This window comes from Marmota marmota, unplaced genomic scaffold (genome assembly GCF_001458135.2).
Source record: "Marmota marmota marmota unplaced genomic scaffold, marMar, whole genome shotgun sequence".
Taxonomy (NCBI): domain Eukaryota; kingdom Metazoa; phylum Chordata; class Mammalia; order Rodentia; family Sciuridae; genus Marmota; species Marmota marmota.
The window spans coordinates 52,694,790-52,710,736 of NW_026000026.1; the positions used below are offsets into that span (position 1 = coordinate 52,694,790).

Below are 15,947 nucleotides of genomic sequence, written 5' to 3' on the forward strand. Positions count from 1 at the left end.
ATTCAATTCAAATGCTATCACCTAACTGATATTTTCACTGAATTTGCCAATGAACTTTGTGCCTTTCCAACAACATTTAGTATTTCATCATGATTATCTCATATTCTCATTTGCCTACTAAATGTAAGTACCTGAAGAACAAAAATTAGATCTCACTTTATCTCAGTATCCTTCACACCGCTGATGCTTAATACATAAATGATGAGTAAGTATAAAAATGTAATTGGTAGTGGTTGCAGACATGATACTCCATATTTATGAAAAACTATAAGAAAAACAGTTTCAAACATTAATCATTGTATTTCAAAATAAATTCCTATTATCTAAAAATGAAAATACAAGAAGAAGTATGAGAAGTCTCACTCCAATCCCTGTTTTCCTCCATTGATTTCCCCTTTACTCTGCCCCCCCCTGCCAAATTAGCAATCTTAGTCATGTGTTCTGTGTTCATTTGTGCCAATGTAACAGAAATAATATGTATTTTCTTACTGAAAAGACAGACAGTATACTACATATGCATACTTATGCAGGTGAGATTTCCTGGGCAAAAGGGGATAGTAAATAAATCTTGGATCAATGCAAAACAATTCAAGAGAGTATTAGATATTATAGTTTATAAGAAAAAACTCTGCACCACCCCCCCACAGCCCTGGACAAGCCCAGGGAATGGGAATCATGAGGGAACCACCTCCCTCCACAAAAAAGACAGTATACTAAACATATTATGCTGCATAATCTATTCTTATAACCCCCCCATCTCTGACATTATACTAAATACATTCTATTACTTTATCACCTAAAAATTTATCCTGGTGAGATCCAAGATGGTAGAATAGAGGAGGTCATGTTCTTGGCTGCTCCATGGCATGAAATCAGCAAAGCAGAAAGGCAGTTTCTCCACAAAGTGGGTGAACAAAAGGGGGTGGGTGTTACTTGAACCTAAAACTGGATATTCAAAGCAGACCCAGGACACAGGAGGTTGGATATAATAAGGAAAAAATCCCCCACAGCAGAGCCACTTCTACAGCCCAGCCTGAAGTTCTAGCCAGGGACATCCCTCCATGAGTATAACAGAGGGTTAAGTGAATTAAAGAAATCTACCTTTGGGGGAGGCCCAAGGTTTTTCTGGGAACTGAGCATTTAGAGACCAATGACTTTGCCCAATAAACCTGAATGATGCACTACATGGTATCTGCGTGTGGGGAAAGAAGCTGCCATCTCTCTGGGTGGCATGAGGAGGATAAAGAAAGGAATCATTTTGCAGCTGTGATGTGGGGGCCAGCAACTGAGAAGCTGATTCCTGGCAAACCTGAGTTTGGCCCAAAATTACAGGACCAGTAAACACAGGTTGCACAACATAGAGTGCGCTTAAGTGACGAGAAGAAAATCAAACCCGGAGAGGTTTACAAAGGGGACACAACTGGTTGCTGAAACCCAGCCTGACTCTATGCCTCCCCCTCTAATCCAAATGTTTGCAGATCTCGGGGGTGGGGGGCGGAGGGAATACCTGGCCAGGAACTTGGAAGGGCCAGAGTAGAAGAAATTGTTTGGAGACTGAACCAGAGACCAGGAAATGTGGGATCTGCAGGTGATGTAGGAGACTAAGAATTGGCTCCACCAATACATAAGCAGAACCCAGGGGACATCCCTAGAGTAAAATCTTCCAGTGTGGACTAACAACTACTGGTCAGTGGAGTTACACTGACTTAAAATTTCCAGATCAATTAGCATTCAGTGGAAAGCCTGGAGCCTGCCTAAACCCAAACTCTACTGCCAGGAACTCTGCTTAAGGAGTTCACTCCAGCAATCCAGAGGGTAGAGCATCACACTCCAGAAGATCCCCACCTAAAACTGTTGAGAAGAGAATCTGAGAATATTTTGAACTCCAACAGAAAAAATTCTTTAACTGTTTATCAAGATTATTTTTTCTTTTCCCACTTTTTAAAATTCTTATTCACTCTTTCATTAAGACTTTCATGGTACATGAATATTTATACAGTTTCCTATTTTATTTATTTGCATCTCTAGCATTTTTGAAGCAAGGTAGTTTACATGGATTAGTTTTTTGTGAACAAAGATGTTTAATTAGTATATTTTAATTTTGTATTTTTTTAAAATTTTTGCTTTATATATATTTTTCTCCTATTTTTCTTTATTCTCTTTTCTTCTACTAACAGCCAATCTCTATTGTTATCTCTTTCAATCTTCCTTTCATCTTTAACTGCTGTCTTCTCTCCTCCTCCCTCATAATCACACATCCTATATCACTTCTGTCCTCTCCCTGTCCACCATTTGAAAACGTAAATCCTTTTCCAAACTTGCTGTTTTTATTACAGGGAATAACTAATCATATCATTTTTGTTTATTGTTATAATTAACATTGTAGACATCATGTAGGAACTATTTGGTTTAATGATATAAATTTTTTGCATTGGTTGTTGTTATTATTTGTCTCCCCTAAACAGTGAGGTACTAGAAACATTCAGGGACAATATAGGACCACAAGATAGAAACTCTGCTGCCTCAGATCCATATTGTTAGATGGGTATACACACAAACAACATGAAAAAGCAAGGGAATAATAACCTCAAGCAAACACAAACAAAGATACTCCAATAACAAAATCCATTAACACCACAGTAGAAGAAATAGAGATTCTGGAAAAAAAAAAAAAAAAGAAAATCCTTGAAATGAAGGAAACAATAAACCAAATTAAAAATTCAATAGAAAGTATCACCAAGAAACTAGACTACTTTGTTATAAGTTCTCTGTTGAAGGAATTGCTGAGCTAGAGCCAGTCCTAAACTAGACTACTTGGAAGACAGAACTTCAGGCTATGAAGACATAATATATAATATTTTTTATAGTTTTTTAAAATTTGTTCTACTTAGTTGTACATGACAATAGAATGCATTTCAATTCATAGTACACAAATAGAGTGCAACATTTCAATTCTCTGGTTGGTACACAGTGTAGAGACGTATCATTCCAGCAATCATACATGTACCTAGAGTAATGATGTACGTCTCATTCCACCATCTTTCCTATCTTCATAATGTCTCCCAACCCTCCCCTTTACCCAATCCAAAGATCTATAATCTTAAAAATAGAGTTGATTATGCAGAGAAGATGTTAAGAAACCATGGAAAGAATTTCAAGCTGGGCATGGTGGCATGCCTCCAGCAGGTCAGGAGGCTGAGGCAGGAGGACTGTAAGTTCAAAACCAGCCTCAGCAACTTAATAAGGCCCTGTGCAACTCACTGAGAACCTGCCTCTAAATAAAATACAAAATAGGGCTGGGGATGTGGCTCACTGGTTAAGTGCCTCTGAGTTCCAAGAATTATGGGATAACATGAAAAGACCAAATTTGAGATTATCAGGACAGCTGAAGGAATGCACAATCCTTTCAATAAAATAATAACAGAAAATTTCCCAAATCCTAAGAATGAAATGGAAAATGAAATACAAGAGGATCCCAAATGTGCAAAATGACAACAGACCCACATCGAGCTACGTTGTAATGAAGATGCTTAGCATATAGAATAAGGAGAGAATTTTAAAGGGTGTGAGTGAAAAATATCAGATTATGTAAGAAGGAAAACCAATTCGGATCTCAGCTGATTTCTCAGCCCAGACCACCAAAGCTAGGATGTCTTAGAAGAAGATATATCAAGCTCTGAAAGAAAATGAATGCCAACCAAGAATCCTATATCTGGCAAAATAAAGCTTCAGATTTAAAGATGAAATAAAAAGCTTCTGTGGTAAACAAAAATTAAAAGAATTCACAATGAAAAAGCCTACACTTCAGAATATTCTCAACAATATATTCCATTATGATGAAATGGAATAAACAAGTGAAAATCAGCAAAAGTAATAGTCAATAAAAGGAGAAAACTAATTCAAATTAAAAATTAGAAATGAACCAAAATGTCTGGGAACACAATCATATCTCAATAATAACCTTAAATATTAATGGCCTCAATTCATCAATCAAAAGACAAATACTGGAAAATTGGATTCAAAAACAAGACCCAACAATATACCTCATAGGCAAAGACATCCAAAGACTGAACGTAAAAGGATGGGAAAAAATATATCACTCACATGGATCTTGTAAATAAGCAGGGGTTTCCTTCCTCATATCAGATAAAAGAGGACTTCAAGTCAAAGTTAATCAGAAGGGACACAGAAGGACATTTAATACTACTTATGGGAATCATACATCAACAATATATAACAATTGTAAATATTTATGCCCCTAACAATGGGACATCCATGTACATCAAACCGTTCTCAACTTCAAGAATCAAATAGACCGAACACAATAATGCCAGGTGACTTTAACACACTTTTCTCACTACTAGACAGATCTTCCAAACAAAAAACTAAACAAAAAACTATAGAACAAAATAATATAATCAATAATTTAGATTTAAGAGACATATGTATAATATTTCATCCATCAATGAGTGAATACACTTTCTTTTCAGCAGTACATGGATCCTACTCTTAAATAGATCATATCTTATGCCATAAAAAAATTCTTAGTAAATACAAAAAAAGAGAGCTAATACTCTGCATCTTATCAGATTATAATGGAATGAAATTAGAAATCCACAAAAGAATGAAAAACAGAAACTACAATAATTCGTGGAGACTAAATAATATGCTATTGAATGATGAATGGATAAGAGAAGAAATAAGGGATAAAATTAAAAAAATAATTAGAGGTAAATGAGAATAGTGATACAACATATCAAAATCTCTGGGACAGGGCTGGAGTTTTGGCTCAGTGGTAGAGCGCTTGCCTAGCATGCATGAGGCACTGGGTTTGATTCTCAGCACCACATATAAATAAGTAAATAAAATAAAGGTCCATCAAAAACTAATAAAAATACTTTTAAAAAAATCTCTGGGACACCATGAAGGCAGTGCTAAAAGGAAAGTTCATGGCATTGGGCTCATTCATCAAAAAAACAGAAAGTCAATAAAAGACCTAACAGTACACCTCAAAGTCCTAGAAAAAGAAGACCAAATCAACACCAAAAACAGCAGAAGATAAAAAATAATTAAAACCAGAGCTAAAATCAATGAATTGACAAAACAAAAAGTTTGCTCTTTGAAAAAAATAAATAAAACTGATAAACCCTTAACAACACTAATGAAGAGAAAGAGCAAACTCAAATTACTAAAATTTGTAATGAAAAAGGAAATATCATGATGGACACTATTGAAATACAGAAGACAATTAGATACTATTTTGAAAATTTATACTCTAATAAAATAGAAAATATTGAAGACTGACAAATTTCTATAGTCATATAATCTACCCAAACTGAATCAGGAGGATATACACAATATGAACAGAGTGATTTCAAGCAATGAAATAGAAGATGCCATCAAAAGCTTACCAACAAAGTAAAGCCCAGGACCAAATTGAGTCTCAGCTGAGTTCACAAGACCTTCCAAGAAGAACTAACACCAATACTTCTCAAATTATATACCATGAAATAGAAAAAGAGGTAACCCTTCCAAAATCGTTCTATGAAGCTAGTATCACTCTGATACCAAAACCGCTTCAAACAAAGACACATCAAGGAATGAAAACTTCAGACCAATATCCCTGATGAACACAGATGTAAAAATTATCAATGAAATTCTGGAAAATCACATGCAAAACCATATTAAAATTACAGTGCACCACGATCAAGTGATGTTCATACCAGGGATGCAAGGTTGGTTCAATATAAGGCAATTAATAAACATAATTTATCACATCAATAGACTTACAGACAGGAATCACATGATCATCTCAATAGATACAGAGAAAGAATTTGACAAAATCCAGCACTCCTTCATGTTCAAAACGCAAGAAAAACTAGGGAAAGTAGGAGCATACCACATCATTATAAAAGCTATCTATGCTAAAGCCAAGGCCAACATCATTCTAAATGGAGAAAAATTGAAACATTCCCTCTAAGAATTAGAACAACAAAAGGATGCCCTCTTTCCCCACTTGTATTCAATATTATCTTGAAACTATAGCCAGAACAATTATACAGAAGAAAGAAATTAAAGGGATATAAATAGGAAAAGAAAAACTCAAAATATCACTATGTGCGGATGACATGATTCTATATTTAGAGCATTCAAAAAATTCCACCCAAAACATTTTAGATCTAATAAATGAATTCATCAAAGTAGCATGATATGAAATCAATACTCATAAGTCAAATGCATTCTTATACATCAGTGATAATTCCACTAAAAGAGAAATTAAGAAAGCTACCCAATTAAGAAGAGACACACACCAAAAAAAATTTTAGAAATTAATCTAACAAAAGCAGTGAAAGAACTCAACAATGAAAACTAAAGAACATTAAAGAAAGAAATTGAAGAAGACCTTAGAAGTTGGAAAGGTCTCCCAAGGTCTTGAATAGGCAGAACTAACATTGTCAAAATGACCATACTACCAAAAGCAATATACAGATTTAATTCTATTCCTATTAAAATTCCAATGACATTTTTCATAGAAATTGAAAAGGTAATCATGAAATTATTTGGAAAAATAAAAGACCCAGAAAATAGCCAAAGCAATCCTTAGTAAGAAGTGAAGCAGGAGGCATTACCAGACCTTAAATTATACTACAGAACCATAGTAAGAAAAACAGTGTGGTGCTGGAACCAAAGCATATATGTAGACAAATGGTACAGAAGAGAAGACATGGGGACAAATCCACATAAATACAGCTATCTCATACTAGACAAGGGTGGCAAAAACATATACTGGAGAAAAGATAGCCTCTTCAAGAAATGGTGCTGGAAAGATTGAAAATCCAAACAGAGCAAAAAGAAATTAGACTCCTATCTCTCACCCTGCAAAAAAACTCAACTCATGATGAATCAAGAACCTAGGGACCAGAGACCCTGCATGTAATAGAAGAAAAAGTAGGCCCAACTCTACATCATGTTGGCTTAGGAACCAAATTCCTCAACAAGACCCCTAATGCAGAAAAAGTAAAATCAAGAATCAATAAATGGGATGGAATCAAACTCAAAAATCTTCTTTACAGCAAAGGAAACAATCAATAATGCAATACAAGAGTCTAAAGAATGGGAGAAAATCTTTGCCATATGTACATCAGATAGAGCATTAATCTCCAGGATATATAAAGAACTCAAAAAACCTATCATCAAAACAACAAATAACCCAGTCGATAAATGGGCAAAGAAACTGAACAGACACTTCACAGAAGAAGAGGTATGAGTGGTCAAAAATATGGAAAAAAAAATTTCAACATTACTAGCAATTAAAGAAATGCAAATTAAAACTACACTGAGATTTCATCATTGTAGTCAGAATGGCAATTATCAAGAATACAAGCAATAATAAGTGTTGGCAAGGATGGGAGAAAGAGGTACTCATACATTACTGTTGGAACTAAAAACTGGTGCAACCTCTCTGGAAATTAGTATGAGACTTCTCAGAAAAGTTGGAATGGAACCACCAGTTGACCCAGTTATCCCATTCCTTGGCACATACCCAGAGGACTTAAATTTAGCTATAAAGTGACACAGCCAAATCAATGTTCACAGCAGTTTGATTCACAATAGCTAGGCTATGGAACCAATCTAGGTGCCCTCGAACAGAGGAATGGAAACAGGAAAATGTGGTACGTATACACAATGGAATATTACTCAGCCATAATGAAGAATGAAATTAAGGCATTTGACAGTAAATGGATAGAACAGGAGACTATCATGCTAAGTGAAGTAAGCCAATCCCCAAACACCAAAATCCTGATGTCCTAATACACGAATGCTGACTCACAATAGGTGGGGATGGAGTGGGGAGTGGAGGTTCAGCAGATTGGACAGGAGTTAATGAGGGGAAACAAGGAGAAAGGATGGGAATGGGAAAGATCATAGAATAAATCAGACATAATTTTCCTACGTTCATATATGAAGACATGACCAGTGTAACTCCATATCATGTACAAGAAAAAAATGGGAAGTTATACTCCATATATGTATGGTATGTCAAAATACACTCTATGGGGCTGGGGATGTGGCTCAAGCGGTAGCGCGCTCGCCTGGCATGCGTGCGGCCTGGGTTCGATCCTCAGCACCACATACAAACAAAGATGTTATGTCCGCCGATAACTAGAAGATAAATATTAAAATTCTCTCTCTCTCTCTCTCTCTCTCTCTCTCTCTCTCTCTCTCTCTCTCTTAAAAAAATACAGTCTACGGTCATGTATAACTAAAAATAAAAAGAAACACCTGTATTAGTAGTAAGTAAAAGAAAACAAAAGAAAAAGAAAAAAATTGTCTCAAAAAACCCCTAAATTCCTGTGGTGACAGGCCCAAAAGCACATGCCTCTAAATCCATCAACTTGGGATGCTGATGCCAGAGGATCAAAAGTTTTAAGGCTACACTTAGGAACTTAGTGAGGTCCTAAGCAACTTAGTGAGTCTCTGTTTCAAAGTAAAAAATAAAAAGGGCTGGGGATGTGGCTCAGTGGTTAAGTACCCTTGGATCCAATCACTGGTACCCAAAAAAAAAAAAAAAAGAATTCCAACTTATTATGTGAATTGGCAGAAATCAGACATAGAAAAACAGTACAGTGGGCTGGGGTTGTGGCTCAGTGGTAGAGCGCTTGCCTCGCACATGTGAGGCCCTGGGTTTGAACCTCAGCACCATGTAAAAATAAATAAACAATAAAGGTATTATATCCGTCTATAACTAAAAAAAAGAAAAGAAAAGAAAAACAGTACAGCATATTCTTTTTCATGTGTGGATGTTTGAAAATTTTGATTGAAATGTAGAAAAGTGATTCCTAGAAGCTGGGAAGGGTGAGCAAGACAGAAATTGGATTACAGGTACCAAAACAGTGAGACAGAAGTTCCAATTCTGTAGTTCAGAGGGGTAATTTCAAGAGTTTATAATAAGTTAGTTTTATATTTTCTTAATAACTAGAAGAGAGGCACTCAAAAACTCCAAACAAAATGTAATTACAGGAAGACAGAAACATTAATTATCCTGATTTGATAAGTATGTACTATATATTTAAAGAAAGATCACACTGTATCCCATATATATGTAAAATCATTATGTGTTAATAAAAAATCTGTTTAATATTGACTCAATCATGTACACTATGTAAATGTATCCAATTATCACACTGTACCCCTAATTAATTATGTACAATTAATACTTAATTGAATAAACATTTTTTTAAAAGAGTCCTTATTCTAAACAGCACCTACCATAGCCTAGAGATACTTTCCATAGTATTCTCTGACCTGGCCCTACAGAGAAAACAGTCTGATCCACAGATTTTTCTGTGAAATATACTTTAAAATGCACTGCTCTAGATTCTTCCCTGCCTATGTAAGTCTCTATGATCTTAGTCTAAATACTAGGAATATTCAGACAATCTGATATGAAGTTCCAGAGTTCAGTTTTTCCTGTTTCTATTCTAATATCAACATCCATCTTTCATAACCATGATGAAATGTTTTTGAATTCACATTCAGTATTACCACTATCAGTAAGTCAGGACTCTTGGAAAAAAATCTAATATTTCATGATCTTTTCTTCTTCTTACTCTGTTAAAGTAAACATTTAACAAAAACATGATCTCAAAGGCAAGTAGACATGTTTAAATGACTATACTTACTTTATTAGCAAATACAAGGAAATGCATTATAGTTTACACATGTAAGGTGGAGCAATAAATGAAAATAAAGTTTTCTTAATAGATACCAATAAGCCAGAAAAAGAAAGAAGGCATAAATCAGATATTATACATACAAAGAACAAATTTCCTCTAGATTATTTAGCCTTTCAAATGAAAAGAAATCACAGTAAAAATAGGACCATACTGTGATTTCTGGAAAGGGGCAATCAGGTAGACCAATAAAATTTCATCAGCTGTCTCAGAGTAGCCTTTACTATGCCATGTGAAAGCCTAAAGCAATTTGTGACACAGCGATATTATCAGCAACTATATTATAGATTAACAATATGCCTTGTAAATATGCCTTGTATCTTTCTTTCAAAAGAAGGTAATTATTCCCTGAAATGAGAGTAGAAGTAAAATGATACATTTTAACCACTCTCTTTTTTACCTTTCCACATGGCAAGCTTTAACAATTTAGCAAGTCTTTCTTGAGCTAGAAAAGAGGACAGTTCTATTGATCATAATAATGTGGATTCTACTGGGAAATACAATTCTAAGAAAGATGAGCTGTCTTCAGTCCAGAGATAGTCTCTTTCTTAACCATTGCCAAAAGGGAGGAGAAGGGACCAATTTCTTTGAATCTTCCTGTTGCTACTACATTACCCTAACCGCCCCCCACCCCCGAAAAAATAGTACAATAAATGTAGTTAGACTTCAGCTCACAGCCATAAAAGAGTTACTGGCATTCAAACTTCCCCTCTCTTTATAAACAACTAGACACCTGTATAAAATGTATTAACTGTTTCATAGAGGGAAAACAGGCAGCATAGACCAGTGATCTCTAGGAGAAGAAAACAAAGGAGGTATCCACCTTGGTTCTCTGTCTAGTTGCAAACTTCTCAGCCCAGAGAAGAAAAGTCCAAGAAGAATACTGTAGCCTTGCAGCCAGAAGAGGTTTCTCAAGGAAAATGAGACCACTAGAATTGGCCAAGCACAAATGTGCAGTTGTGCAGAAAAAGAATTCTAGAAATCTACCTAATCAGGTGTTCCCAAAAATTCATGTGTGAGACAATGCAAGAAATTTAGAGATGAAATGATTATTTATAAGCCTAAACATAATCAGTATGTTAAATCTATCATGGGGATTTAACTGGATGTTAACTTAAGCAGGTAAGATGTGGCTAGAAAAGGTGAGCCCTAGGAGTTGTGCTTTCGGGGTATCTATTTTGTCCTTGTTGAGTAGCGTGCTCTCTCTGTTTCCTGAGCCACTTTCCTCTGTGACACTCTTCCAACCATGATGTTCTGTCTGACCTTGAACCCCGAGGAATAGAGCCAGCTATCTTTGGAATGAGATCTCTGAAACCATGAGCCCCCAAATAAACATTTCCTCCTAAAAATTGTTTTTGTCAGGTCTTTTGGTCATAGCAACAGAAAAGTTGACTAAAACAAGTTCCTTTAAATCTTTGGTTAAATTCTAAGTAATGCACACATGGAATGAAACTACTTGAGGCTACATAAGGAAAACTATGGGGAAAAATTACTAAAGATCTTCAAGCTTAACAATTCCCAGAGTTTTTTTTTAATAACTAGGAGATATTATCATTTTATGTCTCACTAAATATTGATAGCATTCAGTAGTGACCACAGAAAGATAATATCAGAAGAGAACTAAACTATTCCTAGAGAAATAATTAATTTTCTAAATCCACACTCATAATGCCCAAATGATCAAGCTGCAGCTGGGCACAGTGGTCCATGCATTTAATCTTAGCTATTTGGGAGACTGAAGGAAGAAGATCACAAGTTTGGGGCCACCTGGGCAAATTAGCAAAACCCTGCATCAAAATAAAAAACAAAATGGGCTGTAGACGCAGCTCAGTAGTAGAATACCTCTGGATTCAATATTCAGTACCAAAAAACATAAAATAAAATAAAATAAAATAAAATCAAGCTGTTCCACTAGACAGTTAATTGATGCCAAAATAAAATTCAACTTTTTAAAAAGGGAGACAATAATACAATAATACCCAGACACTCACCAACAAAATATTTATAATGTCTACTATCCAATACAAATTACAAGAGACATTCACCAAAACAAGAAAATAAAATCCATAACTAGGAAAAGAAATCAGTCAATAAAGATACCTAGTAATAAGAGTATGAAATTAGGGGACAAGAACATTAAGCCAGTTGTTATAAAAGTATGCAAGAACATGAAACAAAATTCAATGAGAAATTAAATGCTTATAAAAAACAGAACAGTTAAGAACTAAAAAAATACAAGTTCAATACTAAGAAATGCAATGAATAGGTTAACCATCAGATTAGGCCAGAGGAAAAACAGATCCATAAACATGAAGATATACCAATAAAAGCTGTCTACAATGACAAATAAAAAGGACAAAACATGAATAAGGACCAAGTGACCTGTGGAACAATGGCAAAGAGATTAAAATAGATGTATTTGTAGCACAAAACCTCAGTATTAAGAATCAAATAGACCACAGTACTATAATGCTGGGTGGTTTAATACTCTCAGTACTAGATAAGTCATTCAGACATAAACTAAGTAAAGATTCTTTGTTGTTGTTGTTAGGACTGGGGATTGAACCCAGGGCCTTATACATGGGAGACAAACACTCTACCAACTGAGCTATATCCCCAGCCCCCTAAGTAAAGATTCTTAATGACTAAAAAATACTATTAATCAAATGGACCAAATGGACATCTATATAATATTTCATCCATTGACAACTGAATTTACTTTCTTCTCAACAGAAGATTGAACATTTCCTAAAATAAATCCTGTTTTAGGATAGAAGCAACTCTTAGAAAATATAAAACAAAAAAAAGAGGACAATTTCTTTCATCCTATCAGATAATAATGGAATGGAATTCGAAATCAACAAGAAAAAAAAAACACTTTAATACCTGGAGCTTAAAAAATACATTTCCTTTTTGTGGGGAGAGGATACTGGGGATTGATCTCGGGGGTCCTTTTTATTTTTTTATTTTAAGAAAGGGTCTCACCAAGTTGCTTAGGGCCTTGCTACATTGCCTCAAACTTGTAATCCTCCTGCCTTACCTCCCCAGTCATTGGGATTACTGGTGTGTGCCACCTTGCTTAGCTAAAAAATATAATTTTGAAAGATGAATGGAGAGCCTAAAATTCAGGAAAGAAATTAAAAATTTTTAGAAACAAGTGGAGAATAATGATACAACATATCAAAATCTCTGGGATGGTAGGAAAGCAGTTCTAAGAGGAAAGTTTAGGGAGCTGAGTTCCTAAATTAAAAAAAAATAGAAAACAAAACAAAATCTAATGTTATAACTCAAGTCCTACAGAAAACCAAACTAACATCAAAATCCAGAAAATAGAAAATATTTAAAATCACAGCCAAATCAATGAAATTGAGAATAAAAAAATACAAAGACTCAAAGAAACAAAGAGTTAGTTCTTTAAAAGAATAAACAACATTAATAAATTCCTAGTCAAACAAACCAAAAGAAAGAGAAGATGCAAATTAACAAAATTAGAGATGACAAAGGAAATATCACCATAAACACTACTGAAATCCAGAGGATCTTTAGAAATTTTTGAAAAATTTATAATCAGGGGCTGTAGCTCTTCTCTAGCATGTGTGAGACACTGGGTTTGATCCTTAACACCACATAAAAATAAATTAAATAAAGGCATTCTGTGCACCTACAACTACACAAAAAAAGAAAAGAAAAATAAAAAAATTATAATCAAACAAATTAGAAAATCTCAAAGATGTTAAAAATTCCTAGAGACATGACCTACCCAATTTGAACCTTGAGGGTACAAAAAACTTAAACAAATCAAATCAAATAATGAAACTGAAGCAGCTACTAAAAGTCTTTGAACTAAAAGCCCAGCACTGAATGGATTCTAAGCCAAGTTCTACCAAACCTTTTAAGAAAAACTAAAGCCAATCTTCCTCAAATTATTCCATGAAATAGAAAAGGAAAGAACACTGCCAAATTCATTCTATGGAGCTGGTATCAGGAGATGGACACCAAAGAAAAACTGTTGCAGGCTGCCATTGTCAAAGAGAAGGGAACGGTATACTTCAAGGGAGGCAAATACATGCAAGCAGTGATTCAGTACGGAAAGATAGTATCCTGGTAGAGATGGAATATGGTCTATCAGAAAAGGAATTGAAAGCTTCTGAGTCATTTCTGTTCCCTGCATCTCTGAAACTGGCTATGTGCTACCTGAAACTTAAAGAATACTCCAAAGGTGTAGAGTGTTGTGACAAGGCCCTTGGACTTGACATACCAATGAAAAAGGCTTGTACAGGAGGGGTGAAGCACCGCTGCTTATGAATGAGTTTGAGTCAGCAAAGGGTGACTTTGAGAAAGTGTTGGAAGTAAATCCCCAGAACAAGGCTGCAAAACTGCAGATCTCCATGTGCCAGAAAAAGGCAAAGGAGCACAATGAGCAGGACCGTAGGATACACACCAACATGTTCAAGAAGTTTGCAGAGCAGGACACAAAGGAAGAGGCCAGTAAAGCAATGAACAAGAAGACTTTAGAGGGCATCACCAATGAAAAAGGAACAGAAAGTCAAGCAATGGAAGAAGAGAAAACTGAAGGCCATGTATGACACCACGCCAAAGAGGGAAGAGAGTCCTAATGAACTCTGTCCCATTGGGCTTTTACCCAGTGTTTAGTGTAAAGTTTGTTATAGTCTATGTGATTCTGGAAGCAAATGGCAAAATCAGTAGCTTCCCCAAAACAACCACCCTGCTGCTGCCCAGTGGGTTAACTGAGTGGGTGGCGTGGGACCACTCCAGGTAGAACAGAACAGAAAGGCTGTTGTCGCCAAGAGATTGAGCCAACAGCTGAGTCCATCTCATTTCAGTTTGTCAACCTTCATATCCATCACAGGGTCCCTGAAGATAATCCTAATGATCTTTGGCTGTTAGATTTTACATTTGAATTTTAATAGCACCGCATAAACCTTTTTTAAATATGCTTAATCAATTTCTCCTTTCCTATAGGTGGGTAGGTACAGGGAAGGAGGGTGAGCTGGTTTGTTTTTTAAATGACTGAAGTGCTGCAAATACAACCTATTGCATTTGTAACCAACAGAACCCAAAGGCAAGAAGTCTGGAACCCTTCAGTTCCACAGCAGCATCACATACTTGAGAGCAAGAACCTGGGAGGCCATGAGTTTTGTTGACTTTGCAGCTTCCCAAGCTCCCTCCTCTGCCAGCCTCATGTGAGAGTGGCTTTCTGCCACACCCAGCCTGCCCTGGGCGAGTCATTCTGGCATTCATTCCCACAACACCCTTCAGGAATGATAATGAGCAGACAGAAGCTTTTGGATTTGCTTTCCCTGCTTTGGATAAAGTTTTGAGATGCTGAAATGTGAAAAGAGCCATCAAAATTGTGCTTTTTTCCCCCTCTCCATTCCTTTGAGGAAACAATGTTAGTACACCTTACTTCTGCAGCATTACTAACATTCAGCCTCGGTTGCCTTTCAAAGCCTTGCCATTAAGAATTTAAGACTTGTAATAGCTTGACCTGGAGTGGATTTATTTACATATCCATTCAGTATAATGCAGCTTTTTTGCCTTTTTTTTAATTGCTCATAAACATATGTATACTGGCTTATGAAACTTTACACTCCTCTATCATACAAAAAAAAAGTTGACTTTTTACTACTTTAATTCTTAAAAAAAAAATTATGGGGTTGAAAAAATAAGTAGTTGTTGCTCTTCTATATTAAGGGTTTTACTGGTAGGTTCACCAGGCAGATGTTTCTATCCTCCTGCACTGATAGCTTCTTCTTTCTGGTATAAGCTGTAAAAGAGTTGAGAACAGCTTCCCACTAATAGGTATATCTAGCCTAAATCTCCAGTACTTAGGCATTGAATTAGAGCAAGTCTTAAGACAAATATGTACATGTGGTAGGATTTTAATTCTTTTGGGTAAATAAATGAAGAAACACTCATGGGAATGCATTTGGTAACCTAAGGAATCATTTGCCTAAATCTAGAACATAGCACTTCCTTAAATCCTAAAGAACACTGGCTGTTAGTTACATTTTGAATTAGTTATTCTTTTCATGCTGGTTTTAACACTTTATTATTAGGTTAGGACCTTAAGACCTAAAAAATTAGGTCATTTCCTTTTATTTTCTGTAAAACAAATAGAAATAAATTGTGAGGTTTTGCCTTTAATAGTACATAAAACCCCTCTAATTCCTCATTTAGGCTTTTGTCTTT

General features: G+C 35.5%; 1 protein-coding gene and 1 non-coding gene across 18 annotated transcripts in view; both read right to left on the reverse strand.

Annotated features, from left to right (window-relative positions):
* Fam172a (family with sequence similarity 172 member A) overlaps positions 1-15,947 on the reverse strand; it is a 456,628-nt gene that overhangs the window by 312,579 nt on the left and 128,102 nt on the right. The gene's annotated exons all lie outside the window — the stretch shown is intronic.
* Positions 12,280-12,355, reverse strand: Trnag-ccc. Its single transcript has one exon. It is a non-coding gene; the product is annotated as a tRNA-Gly (tRNA).